Source organism: Gadus chalcogrammus, chromosome 12, assembly GCF_026213295.1.
Source record: "Gadus chalcogrammus isolate NIFS_2021 chromosome 12, NIFS_Gcha_1.0, whole genome shotgun sequence".
Taxonomy (NCBI): Eukaryota; Metazoa; Chordata; class Actinopteri; order Gadiformes; family Gadidae; genus Gadus; species Gadus chalcogrammus.
The window spans coordinates 8,976,390-8,992,941 of record NC_079423.1 but is presented as its reverse complement, the minus strand read 5'-3'; the positions used below and the strand labels follow the sequence as shown (position 1 = coordinate 8,992,941).

General features: G+C 45.5%; 3 non-coding genes and 6 pseudogenes across 3 annotated transcripts; all 9 read right to left on the bottom strand.

The window, feature by feature from the left end:
* Nucleotides 1-460: 460 nt before the first annotated feature.
* Nucleotides 461-574, bottom strand: LOC130396259 (5S ribosomal RNA; annotated as a pseudogene).
* A 1,192-nt stretch (nucleotides 575-1,766) lies between these two features.
* Nucleotides 1,767-1,885, bottom strand: LOC130395518 (5S ribosomal RNA). Its single transcript, XR_008898567.1, has one exon. It is a non-coding gene; the product is annotated as a 5S ribosomal RNA (ribosomal RNA).
* A 522-nt stretch (nucleotides 1,886-2,407) lies between these two features.
* Nucleotides 2,408-2,526, bottom strand: LOC130400626 (5S ribosomal RNA). Its single transcript, XR_008903104.1, has one exon. It is a non-coding gene; the product is annotated as a 5S ribosomal RNA (ribosomal RNA).
* Nucleotides 2,527-3,048: 522 nt separating this feature from the next.
* On the bottom strand, nucleotides 3,049-3,165 carry LOC130396109 (5S ribosomal RNA; annotated as a pseudogene).
* A 517-nt stretch (nucleotides 3,166-3,682) lies between these two features.
* LOC130396231 (5S ribosomal RNA) lies at nucleotides 3,683-3,802 on the bottom strand (annotated as a pseudogene).
* Nucleotides 3,803-4,333: 531 nt separating this feature from the next.
* LOC130396003 (5S ribosomal RNA) lies at nucleotides 4,334-4,452 on the bottom strand (annotated as a pseudogene).
* A 530-nt stretch (nucleotides 4,453-4,982) lies between these two features.
* Nucleotides 4,983-5,099, bottom strand: LOC130396055 (5S ribosomal RNA; annotated as a pseudogene).
* A 529-nt stretch (nucleotides 5,100-5,628) lies between these two features.
* Nucleotides 5,629-5,747, bottom strand: LOC130396054 (5S ribosomal RNA; annotated as a pseudogene).
* Nucleotides 5,748-15,917: 10,170 nt separating this feature from the next.
* On the bottom strand, nucleotides 15,918-16,036 carry LOC130395605 (5S ribosomal RNA). Its single transcript, XR_008898645.1, has one exon. It is a non-coding gene; the product is annotated as a 5S ribosomal RNA (ribosomal RNA).
* Between the last annotated feature and the right edge of the window lie 516 nt (nucleotides 16,037-16,552).

Genomic DNA, 16,552 nt, shown 5'->3' with positions numbered 1-16,552 from the left:
GAAAGCTGCTGAGGCTTGACGTTACACTTTTACAAAAACAATCATTAGTTAGATATAAACGGCAGTAATTGATTCAGTAGGACTCCTTATCCATGTAAACGATCATTGTGACATCGAATTCATTAATTCTGAAATACACTGCGTGTGCGTGTGATGTTAAATGTTTGAACCAAGGTTAACGGTTAAAGTGTCAGAGATCGGTGGTGATTTTTGACGTCCTCCCATGATCTGAAGTGAGCGTGCGTGTTTGTGTTGGTGAAAGTTTAAGAAATGTACAACTGTCGTTCAGCTCTCTGGTGCTCCCTGCTGGCAGTATCACTATACTGTCTCATGTTTCACAAAAATAGTTTTGAGAGACGTTGTCAGTTTTTTGTATGTTGCTTAAATCCTCCAAAGCGGTTGGCAGTAAACATCAGGTCACGGTACGCCACGGAGTCAATGAGCTCGAGTTGAAAAAGAAAAGCTACAGCACCTGGTATTCCCGGCTGTCTCCATCCAAGTACTAACCAGGCCCACCCTGCTTAGTTTCCGAGATCAGACGAGATCGGGTGTTCAGGGTGGTATGGCCGTAAGCAATTAGTGCAGGCGCAAAACCAGGTTTTATACAGTAGCACATAAGGAGTGAGAAAGCTGCTGAGGCTCGACGTTACACTCTTACAAAAACAATCATTAGTTAGATATAAACGGCAGTAATTGATTCAGTAGAACTCCTTATCCATGTAACGATCATTGTGACATCTGAATTCATTAATTATCTGAAATACACTGCGTGTGCGTGTGATGTTAAATGTTTGAACCAAGGTTAACGGTTAAAGTGTCAGAGAATGGGTGGTGATTTTTGACGTTCCTCCCATGATCTGAAGGAAGCGTTTGCGGTTTGTGTTGTGTGAAAGTTTAAGAAAGTAAACTGTCGGTTTGCTCTCGGTGCTCCCGCTGGCAGTATCACTATTGCTGTCCTCATGTTCACAAAAATAGTTTTGAGAGGACGTTGTCACACTTTTTGTATGTTGCAGTGTTAAATCATCCAAAGCGGGTTGGCAGTAAACATGTAGGTCACTGGTGATGACACGTATAGGACACGGAGTCAATGAGCTAGAGTTGAAAAGAAATTGATTACGCCACCTGGTATTACCAGGCGTCTCCAATCCAAGTACTAACAGGACAGAACCATGCTTAGCTTCTGAGATCAGACGAGATCGGGCGGTTCAGGGTGGTATGGCCGTAAAACAATTATACAGGGCGCAAAACCAGGTTTTATACAGTAGCACATAAGGAGTGAGAAGCTGCTGAGGCTCGACGTTACACTTTTACAAAAACAATCATTAGGTAGATATAAACGGCAGTAATTGATTCAGTAGGACTCCTTATCCATGTAAACGATCATTGTGACATCTGAATTCATTAATTATCTGAAATACACTGCGTTGTGCGTGTGATGTTAAATGTTTGAACCAAGGGTTAACGGTTTAAAGTGTACAGAGAATGGGCTGGTGATTTTTTGACGTCCTCCCATGATCTGAAGTGAGCGTGCGGGTTTGTGTTGGTGGAAAGTTTAAGAAATGTACAACTGTCGGTTCAGCTTCTCTGGTGCTCACCTGCTGGCAGTATCACTAGTCTGTCCTACATGTTTCACAAAAATAGTTTTGAGAGACGCTTGTCAGTTTTTGTATGTGCTTAATCCTCCAAATAGCGTGTGCAGTAAACTCTAGGTCACGGTACGCCGACGCTAGGCCACGGAGGCAATGAGCTCGAGTTGAAAAATAAAAAGCTTACAGCACCTGGTATTCCCAGGCGGTCTCCCATCCAAGTACTAACCAGGCCCGACCCTGCTAGCTTCCGAGATCAGACGAGATCGGGCGTGGTTCAGGGTGGTATGGCCGTAAGCAATTAGTGGAGGCGCAAAACCAGGTTTTATACAGTAGCACATAAGGTGTGAGAAAGCTGCTGAGGCTCGACGTTACACTCTTACAAAAACAATCATTAGTTAGATATAAACGGCAGTAATTGATTCCGTAGGACTCCTTATCCATGTAAACGATCATTGTGACATCTGAATTCATTAATTATCTGAAATACACTGCGTGTGCGTGTGATGTTAAATGTTTGAAACCAAGGTTAACGGTTTAAAGTGTCAGAGAATGGGTGGTGATTTTTTGACGTTCCTCCCATGATCTGAAGTGAGCGGGCGTGTTTGTGTTGGTGAAAGTTTAAGAAATGTACAACTGTCGGTTCAGCTCTCTGGTGCTCCCTGCTGGCAGTATCACTATACTGTCCTCATGTTTCACAAAAATAGTTTTGAGAGACGTTGTCAGTTTTTGTATGTTGCTTAAATCCTCCAAAGCGGTTGGCAGTAAACATCAGGTCACGGTACGCCACGGGGTCAATGAGCTCGAGTTGAAAAAGAAAAAGCTTACAGCACCTGGTATTCCCAGGCGGTCTCCCATCCAAGTACTAACCAGACCCACCCCTGCTTAGCTTCCGAGATCAGACGAGATCGGGCGTGTTCAGGGTGGTATGGCCGTAAGCAATTAGTGCAGGCGCAAAACCAGGTTTTATACAGTAGCCACATAAGGAGTGAGAAAGCTGTCTGAGGCGCTCGACGTTACACTCTTACAAAAACAATCATTAGTTAGATATAAACGGCAGTAATTGATTCAGTAGGACTCCTTATCCATGTAAACGATCAGTGTGACATCTGAATTCATTAATGATCTGAAATACACTGCGTGTGCGTGTGATGTTAAATGTTTGAACCAAGGTTAACGGTTAAAGTGTCAGAGAATGGGTGGTGCATTTTTGACGTCCTCCCATGATCTGAATGTGAGCGTGCGTGTTTGTGTTGGTGAAAGTTTAAGGAATGTACAACTGTCGGTTCAGCTCTCTGGTGCTCCCTGCTGGCAGTATCACTATACTGTCCTCATGTTTCACAAAATAGTTTTGAGGAGACGTTGTCAGTTTTGTATGTTGGCTTAAATCCTCCAAAGCGGTTGGCAGTAACATCAGGTCACGGTACGCCACGGAGTCATGAGCTCGAGTTGAAAAAGAAAAAGCTTACAGCACCTGGTATTCCCAGGCGGTCTCACATCCAAGTACTAACCAGGCCCGACCTGCTTAGCTTCCGGTTCAGACGAGATCGGGCGTGTTCAGGGTGGTATGGCCGTAAGCAATTAGTGCAGGCGCTAAACCAGGTTTTATACAGTAGCACATAAGGAGTGAGAAAGCTGCTGAGGCTCGACGTTACACTTTACAAAACAATCATTAGTTAGATATAAACGGCAGTAATTGATTCAGTAGGACTCGCTTATCCATGTAAACGATCATTGTGACATCTGAATTCATTAATTATCTGAAATACACTGCATGTGCGTGTGATGTTAAATGTTTGAACAAGTTAACGGTTAAAGTGTCAGAGAATGGGTGGGTGATTTTTTTGACGTCCTCCATGATCTGAAGTGAGCTTGAGCGTGTTTGTGTTGGTGAAAGTTTAAGAAATGTACAACTGTCGGTTCAGCTCTCTGGTGCTCCCCCGCTGGCAGTATCACTATACTGTCCTCATGTTTCACAAAAAATAGTTTGAGAGACGTTGTCAGTTTTGATGTTGCTTAAATCCTCCAAAGCGGTTGGCAGTAACATCAGGTCACGGTACGCCACGGAGTCAATGAGCTCGAGTTGAAAAAGAAATAGCTTACAGCACCTGTATGCCCAGGCGGTCTCCCATTCAATGTACTAACCAGGCCCGACCCTGCTTAGCTCCGAGATCAGACGAGATCGGGCGGTGTTTCAGGGTGGTATGGCCGTAAGCAATTAGTGCAGGCGCAAAACCAGTTTTATACAGTAGCACATAAGGAGTGAGAAAGCTGCTGAGGCTCGACGTTACACTCTTACAAAACAATCATTAGTTAGATATAAACGGCAGTAATTGATCAGTAGGACTCCTTATCCATGTAAACGATCATTGTGACATCTGAATTCATTAATTATCTGAAATACACTGCGTAGTGCGTGTGATGTTAAATGTTTGAACCAAGGTTAGCGTTAAAGTGTCAGAGAATGGGTGGTGATTTTGACGTCCTCCCATGATCTGAAGTGAGCGTGCGTGTTTGTGTTGGTGAACGTTTAAGAAATGTACAACTGTCGGTTCAGCTCTCTGGTGCTCCCTGCTGGCAGTATCACTATACTGTCCTCTATGTTTCACAAAAATAGTTTTGAGAGGACGTTGTCAGTTTTTGTATGTTGCTTAAATCCTCCAAAGGCGGTTGGGCAGTAAACATGCAGGTCACGGTACGCCACGGTAGGCCACGGAGGCAATGAGGACTCGAGTTGAAAAATAAATAGCTTACAGCACCTGGTATTCCCAGGCAGCTCTCCATCCAAGTACTAACCAGGCCCGACGCTGCTTAGCTTCCAAGATCAGACGAGATAGGGCGTGTTCAGTGTGGTATGGCCGTAAGCAATTAGTGCAGGCGCAAAACCAGGTTTTATACAGTAGCACATAAGGGAGTGAGAAAGCTGCTGAGGCTCGACGTTACACTCTTACAAAACAATCATTAGTTAGATATAAACAGCTGTAATTCATTCAGTAGAGGACTCCTTATCCATGTAAACGATCACATGTGACATCTGAATTCATTAATTATCTGAAATACACTGCGTGTGCGTGTGATGTTAAATGTTTGAACCAAGGTAAACGGTTAAAGTGTCAGAGAATGGGTGGTGATTTTTGACGTCCTCCCATGATCTGAAGTGAGCGTGCGTGTTTTGTTGGTGAAAGTTTAAGAAATGTACAACTGTCGGTTCAGCTCTCTGGTGCGCCCTGCTGGCAGTATCACTATACTGTCCTCATGTTTCACAAAAATAGTTTTGAGAGACGTTGTCAGTTTTTGTATGTTGCTTAAATCCTCCAAAGCGGTTGGCAGTAAACATCAGGTCACGGTACGCCACGGTAGGCCACGGAGGCAATGAGCTCGAGTTGAAAAAGGAAACGTTTACAGCACCTGTTTCCCAGGCGGTCTCCCGTCCAAGTACTAACCAGGCCTAACCCTGCTTAGCTTCCGAGATCAGACGAGATCGGGCGTGTTCAGGGTGGTATCGCCGTAAGCAATTAGTGCAGGCGCAATAACGCAGTTTTATTACAGTAGCACATAAGGAGTGAGAAAGCTGCTGAGGCTCGACGTTACTACTCTTACAAAAACAATCATTAGTTAGTATAACCGCAAGTAAATTGATTCAGTAGGGACTCCTTATCCATGTAAACGATCATTGTGACATCGAATTCATTAATTTATCTGAAATACACTGCGTGTGCGTGTGATGTTAAAATGTTTGAACAAAGGTTAGCGGTTAAAGTGTCAGAGAATGGGTGTTGATTTTTTGACGTCCTCCTCCATGATCTGAAGTGAGCGTGCGTGTTTGTGTTGGTGAAAGTTTTAGAAATGTACAACTGTCCGGTTCAGGCTCTCTGGTGCTCCGCTGCTGGCAGTATCACTATACGTGCCTCATTTCACAAAAATAGTTTTGAGAGAGGTCGTTGTCAGTTTTGATAATGTTGCTTAAATCCTCCAAAGCGGTTGCAGTAACATCAGGTCACGGTACGCCACGGAGTCAATGAGCTCGAGTTGAAAAAGAAAAAACTTACAGCACCTGGTATTCCCAGGCGGTTCTCCCATCCAAGTACTAACGCGCCCGACCCTGCTTAGCTTCCGAGATCAGACGAGATCGGGCGTGTTCAGGGTGGTATGGCCGTAAGCAATTATTGCAGGCGCAAACCAGGTTTTATACAGGTAGCACATAAGGAGTGAGAAAGCTGCTGAGGCTCGACGTACAGCTCTTACAAAAACAATCATTAGTTAGTATATACACGGGCAAATGTAAAAGTTGAGTCAATGTCAAGGACGTCGCTTATCCATGTGAAGCGATGCATGGTGACCATCCTGAATTCAGTAATTATGCTGAAAGCACCACGGCGTGTGCGGGTGGATGTTAAATGTTTGAACCAAGGCTTAACGTTTAGAAGTGTCAGGAAATGGGTTGTGATTTTTTGACCGTCCTCATCATGATCGGAAGTGAGGCGTAGAGTGTCTGTGTGTTAGTGGTTGGTGGAAAGTTTAAGAAAATGTACAACTGTCGGTTCATGCACTCTCTGGCTGCTGGTGCACTCCCTGCTGGGGCGAGTAGCACTATACTGTCCCTACATGTTTCACAAAAAGAGTTGTTTGAGAGACGTTGATCAGTTGTTGTAGTGTTGCTTAAATCCTCGCAAAAGCGGTTGGACAGTAAAGCATCAGGGTTTCAGCGGTACGTCCCAGCGAGTAGGCCACGGAGTCAATGGAGCTCGGATTGAAAAAGAAAAAGCGTTAGCAGCACTCTGGTAAGAATTCACGAGTCAGTCCTCGCCATTCCGAAGTACGAACACAGGTGCCCGACCGCTTGCTTAGCTTCCGAGATTCAGACGGATAATCGGGCGTGTTTTTGTTTTCTTTTTATATTATGCAAATATAGGATTCAATTTATACAGCTTACAGCATTCATTGATACGTATAATAAGAATCAAAAAAAATAAATGAAAAACAGTCCACAAACTAAACGCACACCTAAGAAACACGCACAAACAATTAACTAAGGGCACACTTCTCTGTTAAATTAAAATAAGAAGCGAACACAGCAAAAGCAGTATCTTTTCCCAGAATACACTTACACCGCTCGAAATTAAAACCGCACCCTCAATCCTAAAGCACAAGCCGAATAGCCAAACACAGATTATTTTAAAAACAATGCGACCATGTTACCCACAAAAATTAAAACCACCCCTCATTCGAAAAAAAAACACCACAGCAAAACCAAGATACCAAAAATAAACAAAAAACCCCGCACTCTCGCCCCACCATCCAAAATAAGCCACTATGGAAAAACTCCCCCTTTAAACACACCAAATCAACCCCAAACGTGCCCTGCTCAGTCATCCATACTAATTCAGTCTCATTCACACCACATAACTTCCGGGCGCTCATTCTACAAACGATACTCACAAACAAAGCCTCGTCACAACATGGCAGCATTCGTGAAGTGTCGTTGTTCTATTCATTCTACAACAGCCTCCATGACAATCCCACTTTCGTCCTTAATACAGCCGTCAAAATCGCGGCTGTTAAAAATCGCCCTCCGTTGCGAATGCCAGGAAGAGGTGGAAGATCATGGTGATCATTTTCCAATTTCTATACTTCCTACTCACAGCCTAAGGAGTACAGACAATTCCCACCCCCGGTCCACCCAGCGCAGGTCTCGCCACACTGCACCCTCCCAGCAGCCACCTGAATTTTTCCCCAAGACTGCCACTAATCTCGCAACTCTTCCAATAGGCATTCTTTCATAGTCAGTTCTCATAACGTTCGCAATTCAGGGAAAAAAATAACCAAAGCCATAAATAATAAAAATAAAATAAGGAAAAAACCAACGAAAAAGAGCCAGGCTAGAACAATAACCTTCATCACAAGAAATACTTAACGAATTCTTATTCTTCTTCCCACTACGCCCTCCGGGTTTTGATTTGGCGTGACAGTCCTTTTGTTCTCCCCTTCCCTTAGCTCCTACCATGTCCGATCATACGCGCCGAGCCTCCCATCCCTCACAGTTAGTTAGCAACAAAAGCCCACTCTCAACCCATCCTCATCATTGTCATCCAAGTCATATTAAGTACAGTTCTTCCCCGTCCCATCCCCAAACATTCTGACCCCTTGCCGCGTCTTTCACCTCTGCCTCTCGACGACGCTCCTGTCTCCGCTGCCGCCGGCGGCAGGGCCCTTCGCTCCGCTCTCCCCTCAGGTCCGCCATGGCTGGCCGTCGAGGTGAGGCTCCTCCTCAGCACAACGTGGGAATTCGCTCCGCCCCCAGATACAAACCAGTCCGGTCCATGCTCGCAACGCCCATGGCCCTCCTCCTCGGGCCTCACACCACCGTCATCCGGCGGCCCCCGGTGTCGTCACCATCTCAGCCTCGCCGCCGGCCTCACTCCGCCTCCTTCGACACGCGGGCATATACAGTCTCTCTCTCTCCTCCGGCATGTCGAGAGCACTTTGCCACCCCTTGGCACACCTCCCGAGCGAGTGGCCCTGGCATCCACAAATTATGGCAGGTAAATCCGGGCACTCACGCAGGATGTGGCCCGGCTGCATACAGCTTCCTGCAAACCTTCATCTGGCGGTCGTGGATTACTCTAGAAGTATTCAACACCCGTTGCGGTATTGAATTTAGTGGAATATGGCAAGGATTGCACGAGCTCATTAAATTTGACCCGTACAATCCTTGTACCATCGGCAATATTGGTGCCCCGGCACATCCTCCTCTGATGGACGAAAGCGCCCGACTCCCCACCCACTTAGTTTATCCAGGATTTCCGCATCAGAAATGTATGCTGGCAGGGTAAGAAAGGAAACCACCAGCTCGTCATTACATAGTTCTCTGGCAATAAATCCTAGTGTTGTGTATTTTAACACCCATCGAGCAGACGGTCCTTCCCCCTCTCTCCGCACACCGTCACCTCCCAGCTTCCCGAGGGCCATGCACCCTACAGGCCCTGATTTCTCCGCACACGACCGCCATAGCCTTTCATTAATTCTCCTATAGGGTATAACGTCCCCGCACTGGCTCCACCAAACCGTGAGCCTCCTCTCATACATGCGCTCTACCTTCTTAATCCCGTCCACTGTTTCATCCACCAGCCACCTGCTCTTGCCCGCCTCCAGCCGCCTTGCCGTTCCCATCTCCCCCGCTCTCTCCTTCTCTCCTTTTCTCCTCACCGACTCTCCGCAACACTCCTTCCTCCTCGCAACCCGCCAGCTTTTCCGTCCTCCTCCACCTCAAGTCCTGCTCCATTCACCGTCCCTCCAGCTCGCTGCCCGCCGGCACTCAATTTCGCCCGGTGGCTTCGCCGAAGCTAGGCCCCCCAGGATCATTCTCGCCTCCACCGTTGCAAACAAACAAAACGACTGGAAAAGTATATATATAATAACTCAGGGCGATCCCCCAACAGTCTATGACTGCTGGGGACGAAAAAAAACACAAAATAAACTGGGTTGTTAGACCAGATAGCAACACTCCAAAATTCTCTCCACCAGACAAACCAATTTACCATGCGGCTGTCCTAAAAAAAACACTACGTACTCCGACACTGTAGGGGGCGTCAGGGTGGTATGGCCGTAAGCAATTAGTGCTGGCGCAAAACCAGGTTTTATACAGTAGCACATAAGGAGTGAGAAACCTGCTGAGGCTCGACGTTACACTTTTACAAAAACAATCATTAGTAGATATAAACGGCAGTAATTGATTCAGTAGGACTCCTTATCCAAGTAAACGATCATTGTGAACATCTGAATTCATTAATTATCTGAAATACACTGCGTGTGCGTGTGATGTTAAATGTTTGAACCAAGGTTACGGTTAAAGGGTCAGAGAATGGGTGGTGATTTTTTGACGTCCTCCCATGATCTGAAGTGAGCGTGCGTGTTTGTGTTGGTGAAAGTTTAAGAAATGTACAAACTGTCGTTTCAGCTCTCTGGTGCTCCCTGCTGGCAGTATCACTATACTGTCCTCGTGTTCACAAAAATAGTTTGTGAGAGACGTTGTCAGTCTTTGTATGTTGCTTAAATCCTCCAAAAGCGGTTGGCAGTAAACATCAGGTCACGGTAGGGCCACGGAGGCAATGAGCTCGAGTTGAAAAAGAAAATGCTTACAGCACCTGGTATTCCCAGGCGGTCTCCCATCCAAGTACTAACCAGGCCCGACCCTGCTTAGCTTCCGAGATCAGACGAGATCGGGCGTGTTTTTTTTTTTTTCTTTTGTATTAACACCAAATATATACATACACCATCATGCATAAATAAAACATAAAACAAATAAAACAAAGAAAGATACCTCAGATCCATCTCAAACAAAAATAACTACAAACAATACTGGGTTAGCCAGGATGCTTTTGTAAAAACCTTCAATACACTGGCCCCTCACCAAATCAAAAAAGTCATGACTTGAAAACACTAATTAACAAGAATAAAAATAGTCAGTCACCCTGCTGACCTCTTAACCGCACCTCCAGCCCCTTAGGCGCCCCCTTCAACTCATCCAAAATCCAATTTCACTTCCCCATTGCCTCCAAGCACAACAAAAGTGCTCCCCTCCACAAACCCTCCCATAAACTCATCTTCCCCAACATAACTATACAACATATTAACATCTCTTCTCATTATACTCTTAAAAAACCACTCCATACCTCAACTCTCTTCTTCTCATAATGGGCCAAATTTCTCCTGAGCTTGACAGCAAACCTTGCGTGGATTAAAACATAATTTAACAGATTAACATTACACCTTCCACCCTACTTGTCACCCCAAACAGCCACAACTCTTCCATTCCATTCTCTCCACAAACCCTCCTCCCCAACATCTGTTTATTAACTCTTTAATTTTCACAAAGTATCCCTCCAACTCACAACATTCAACAAACTCATGCATAAACGTTTCCACCCCCACTCCGCACACATCACATTCCTCCTCACATTCACATCAAACACTACTGATTATTAAATTGTTAAACACCCTATTGTGCCGCAAAAGGAAATCAAAATCTTCACATTCAATACAATTCCATTTCACTCTTAAATTCTCCATATTCCCCCTACATCCATATCAATCATCACTCTAACCCATACTTTCTCTGCAAGCCCGGTCTCCTCACTTCTTTCCCTCTTAAACATCTATACATTACTCTCGTTTTCACCACTCTTCAGACTCACCCTCCTTTCTCCTTCCCCCACATACATTTCTATCTCACCTTCTCCATTCCACCACCAGCCTCTCTCTCAATCATCCCAAACCCATTCTCTCGGCATACCCTCCTTGATCCTTTCCAACACTCCCTGTGCCGTACCCAACCATATTTCATCCCCTCTTTCCCTCACCCTCGTCGTACCATTACCTGTGGCCCTCATGAACCCAGGTACATTACTCATAAACTAAATCCTTCACCTTCCTAACCCCTGCTCTCCAAATACCCTGTTATAAATTGTGTTCCCCTCAAATGTGATTTTGGATTTAAAAACACCTGGTTGCTTCCCATACCTGCTTGACATCCTTACACTCATACTTCACACATTTCACAAACTCTCCCCACGCTCCCAACACCTCCTTATAAAACTCCGACACTCCTACCAACATACCTTATCTTTAGTTCCATATACACTCCACTCTTCCACACCCACCACACTTATTAATTGCTTCCCTTAAAAAACACCTTCCATATATGATCCCTCTTGTCCTTTAGATATCTCACCACCATTTTCACCCTAAGGGCTTTCTTTCTCCTTTCTAAATTAATCAATTTTAACCCACCATCCTCATACTCATTTTCCATCACCTCCCTGGCTATCCTAACTACCCTTCCCACCCCACACAACTCACTCACCATTCTCTCCACCTCCTTCAAAACTCTATCAGGCACATCCAACACATTCATTGCATACACAAGCTTGCTCATTACCAGCGCATTCACAACTGTCACCTTCCCCTTCAGCTTCAACCTCTAAGTTTCCAAACACTTAACGTCTTCCTAATCCCATTCATTATCCCTTCAAACTGCATATCTCTCCCTTCTTTATCCTTTATCCCCCAAGTTCACACCTAATATCCTAAAATAATCCTTTTCCTCTTTCAATCCTATCTCCCTCCTACCTGCTCTCTCCACACCTACATACATGATTCTGACTTTTCCATGTTTATTTTCGCCCCTGATGCCCTGCCATACAACTCTACACTACCTAAAACCTCAACTACACTTTCCCTGTCCCTAACTGTAACTGTCGTGTCATCCGCATACTGAAATAATAAACTAACCCGCCCCTCTGGTAACTCTATACCCCTGATCCTGTCATTCTGCATTAGAAGTGCCGCTAGCGGCTCTGCCGACAAGGAGTACAGCAGAGCCGACAGCGGACAGCCTTGCCTAACCGACCTTTCCAGTCTAAATGCATCTGTGACAATCCCATTGATTTTAACGCAACTCACTGCCCTGTCGTACATCCTCTTTATCCATCCTACCAACCTGCGCCCAAAACCAAATTTATCTAACACTCTATATAAATAATCATGATCCACCCTATCAAATGCTTTGTTCAAATCTAAACTTACAACTATCCCCCTTTATCTCTCTTCATCTATTCTCTTATGTCCCTAATACTACTAATTGTGTCTGCTATGTCCCTACCCGGTATACTATATGCCTGTGTGCTTCCCACCACCTTCCCTATTACCTGCTTGACCCTGTTGGCTAACACCCTTGCTAAGACTTTATAATCACCATTCAACATACTAAGTGGCCTATAATTCTGAAGCTTAACCCTACTCCCTTTCTTGTGTATCACCGTTACTAACCCTGTCGACATGCTCAGCGGCATCTCGCCCTTCTCCTCTATCCATCTAAATAACCTCTCTAGCACTGGCACTAACTCCTCCCTAAACTCAACATAAAATTCACCAATTAACCCATCTATCCCTGGACTCTTATTTCTCCCTAACCCTCCTATCGCTTCATTTATTTCACCCGTCCCTATTCCTGTCTCACACATCTCCCTATCATCATCGCTCAACCTGGCTTTCACACTATCCAACACCTGCCTCATACTCTCCTCATCCACTTCTTCTTTCCTAAATAAATCCCTATAAAAATCTTCTACTCTTTCAGTTATCCCTACAAAATCAGTAATCATCTCCCCTTCCTTTCCTTCCACTTTTTCTAAATAATTCTTCTACTGCTTCGTCTTTTCTAATCCTAAAAAGAATCCTGTACATTTCTCTCCCTCAATCACATATCTGGCCCTACTTCTGACTATTGCACCCATACACCTCCTCTGTTCTATCTCCTTCAGTTCATCCTTAATTCTAATATACTTCCCCAAATCATAGCCTACCACCTCATCCGCTCTCTTTGCCTCTCTAGCTAAATCTCCCTTTAACCTCCTCTCTCTCTCTCTCTGTATCATATTCCTGCCTCTACTATAACCCACACTCAATTCCTTTATCTCTCCTTTCAAACTCTCCCACCACCTCCCAATGTCCTCCTCATACATTCTCTCATTCTTCCTCCTCAATATACATTCTCTCACTTCCCTTTTGTACTTTTCCTCTCTCAGCAACTCACCATTCATACACCACACGCCTCCCCCTCTCCTCTCAAACCCCTGACCTAAATTAAACCCTAACACCATGTGATCACTTAGCGCAGTAACCTTATACTCAATTCTCCCTATCCTACCTGCAATGCCGTTTGTACTTAAGACTAAATCTATCCTGCTCTGTTTTTAAAACTCCTCTCACCACTTGCCTCCTTGAAAAAACCCTCCCCTCTGGATTCCTTTCCCTCCACACATCTATTAACCATTGTCTCTCATAACCTCCTCCAACACACCTCTTGACAAGTCATTCCTGAAACACATACTTGCAGACGCATCCAACCTCCCACACCACACGTTAAAGTCACCCACCACCAAACAGTTTTCCACACACATTCCCCCCAATCCCTCAAAAAAAACCCTCCTCTCCTTCACCTCATTCGGCGCATACACATTCAACAATCGACATACTTTACCCAAGTACTCAAAGGTAATTCCTATCACCCTCCCATCACCATCATCCACACACTTCGTCACTTTCTCAACCACTCCCCTTTCACTAAAATTGCTACCCCTCTTGATTTAACACCACCATTATTCACATACATGTCCCCCATCCATTCTTTCTCAACCACCCTCATTACCTCCTCATCCCAATGTGTCTCTTGTAAACATATTATGTCTGCCTCACACACCATCAAGATTTGCTGCCTCCTGTTCCTATCCCTTAGCCCATTAGCATTAAAAGAAGTTATCCTGATCATTAAAAGTATAAATGAGAAGAGATTCCACACGTATATTATTAATTTGCACTTTTTTTCCCCTTATCTTCTCTCTCCTTCCTCCCCGATGGTCTTTTCCTATTTCCACCCACCACCTCCATGCTTTCCTCCCCACTGTCTGATATATCCGAAGCCACCCACTTCCTACTTTCTGTTATATCAGCAGCCCCCCACCCCCACTTAATCCCGCTTGCCACCGCCCTTCCTCCTCCCTGTCCCACCACAGTCATTCCACTCTTTTCCACGTTCTTCTCCCCTCCTTTCGCTCCCTCACCCGCGCTGCTCCGCTCCTCTCGCTCGTCCGTCCCCCTCACCGCACTGTCCGCGCTGCAGCCGTTCTCCTCCCTTTCCATCTCTCCTCCCGTCTCCGTTGTCTCTTCCGCTGCGCTCACGTCCTCTGCCATTCCTTCCTGCTCCTCGTCCTCCTGCTCTCCTTCCCCGCCGACTCCCACGCCACTTCTTTCAGCTTCAGTCGCCTCAGCTCCGCTACCGCCTTCTCCTCCCTCTCCTCTCGGTCGCTCCTCCTCCTCGCCGACGTCCGTCTCCCGGCTCCCGCCTTCTCCTCCTTGTTGCCTCTGTTCTCCGTCTACGCCACACTCTCTTGCGTAGTGCCCCTGTCCTTGGCACCTGTGGCATCTGAACTCCGGACAGTCCCTCAGGATATGCCCAGGTTGGATGCACATCCTACACACCTTCTCCTGTCTGTCGTGGATCACCCGGAAGTACTGGGGACCCGTAGCTGTGCTGAACTGCGTCGAATACGGCAACGACCTAACCAAGTCATTAAACTTCACCTTCAGGAACCTGGTCCCGTCTGCGATGTTAGTGCCCGGCCACATTCTTCTTTTGATCGGTGAGGCAGCAGAGACCCCCCACCCCTGTAGCTTCAGAAGAACGTCATTGTCCTTGGTGTACGCCGGAAGCTCCAAGAACGACACCACCGTTTCGTCACTGGTAAGCTCCTTTGCAACTATACTAACCCCTCTTATTTTGAAACCATCCATAAGCTTATTTTTCCCGCTGAGATGTCCCATTGTCAATTCGTATTTTTTCAATCCAGTTTTACGGCACGCCATCAACTCCCCGCACACCTCTCTCATCACTCTCATGAACTCCATCACTGTTATTGGATCTTCCCCAATAAGTTCAACACTCACGGTTAGTTCTTTGTCGTATTTATTCTCTTTCTCTCCAACCTCTCCTCCCCTCTGGTCTTTCTTTCCGCAGTCTACTTCATCCGAGCCTTTCCCGTTTCCATGATCCGTTCCCATTATGTCCGTCCGCATGATATTGCTTCCCCCAAACCAATGGGAGAATTATATTCCCCCAAACAGCGCCTCACTGTTTGGGGGAGATGTATCGAAGAAGATCAAAAAATAAGGCACTTAAACCAGCATAAAAGTAGCAACAAACACTCGCCTGCTCTCTGCACACTTCCTGCTTGCTCAGGTGGTATAGCCGTAAGCAATTAGTGCAGGCGCAAAACCAGGTTTTATACAGTAGCACATAAGGAGTGAGAAAGCTGCTGAGGCTCGACGTTACACTTTTACAAAAACAATCATTAGTTAGATATAAACGGCAGTAATTGATTCAGTAGGACTCCTTATCCATGTAAACGATCATTGTGACATCTGAATTCATTAATTATCTGAAATACACTGCGTGTGCGTGTGATGTTAAATGTTTGAACCAAGGTTAACGGTTAAAGTGTCAGAGAATGGGTGGTGATTTTTTGATGTCCTCCCATGATCTGAAGTGAGCGTGCGTGTTTGCGTTGGTGAAAGTTTAAGAAATGTACAACTGTCGGTTCAGCTCTCTGGTGCTCCCTGCTGGCAGTATCACTATACTGTCCTCATGTTTCACAAAAATAGTTTTGAGAGACGTTGTCAGTTTTTGTATGTTGCTTAAATCCTCCAAAGCGGTTGGCAGTAAACATCAGGTCACGGTACGCCACGGAGTCAATGAGCTCGAGTTGAAAAAGAAAAAGCTAACTGCACCTAGTATTCCCAGGCGGTCTCCCATCCAAGTACTAACCAGGCCCGATCCTGCTTAGCTACCGAGATCAAACGAGATCGGGTGTGTTCAGGGTGGTATGGCCGTAAGCAATTAGTGCAGGCGCAAAACCAGGTTTTATACAGTAGCACATAAGGAGTGAGAAAGCTGCTGAGGCTCGACGTTACACTTTTACAAAAACAATCATTAGTTAGATATAAACGGCAGTAATTGATTCAGTAGGACTCCTTATCCATGTAAACGATCATTGTGACATCTGAATTCATTAATTATCTGAAATACACTGCGTGTGCGTGTGATGTTAAATGTTTGAACCAAGGTTAACGGTTAAAGTGTCAGAGAATGGGTGGTGATTTTTTGATGTCCTCCCATGATCTGAAGTGAGCGTGCGTGTTTGCGTTGGTGAAAGTTTAAGAAATGTACAACTGTCGGTTCAGCTCTCTGGTGCTCCCTGCTGGCAGTATCACTATACTGTCCTCATGTTTCACAAAAATAGTTTTGAGAGACGTTGTCAGTTTTTGTATGTTGCTTAAATCCTCCAAAGCGGTTGGCAGTAAACATCAGGTCACGGTACGCCACGGTAGGCCACGGAGTCAATGAGCTCGAG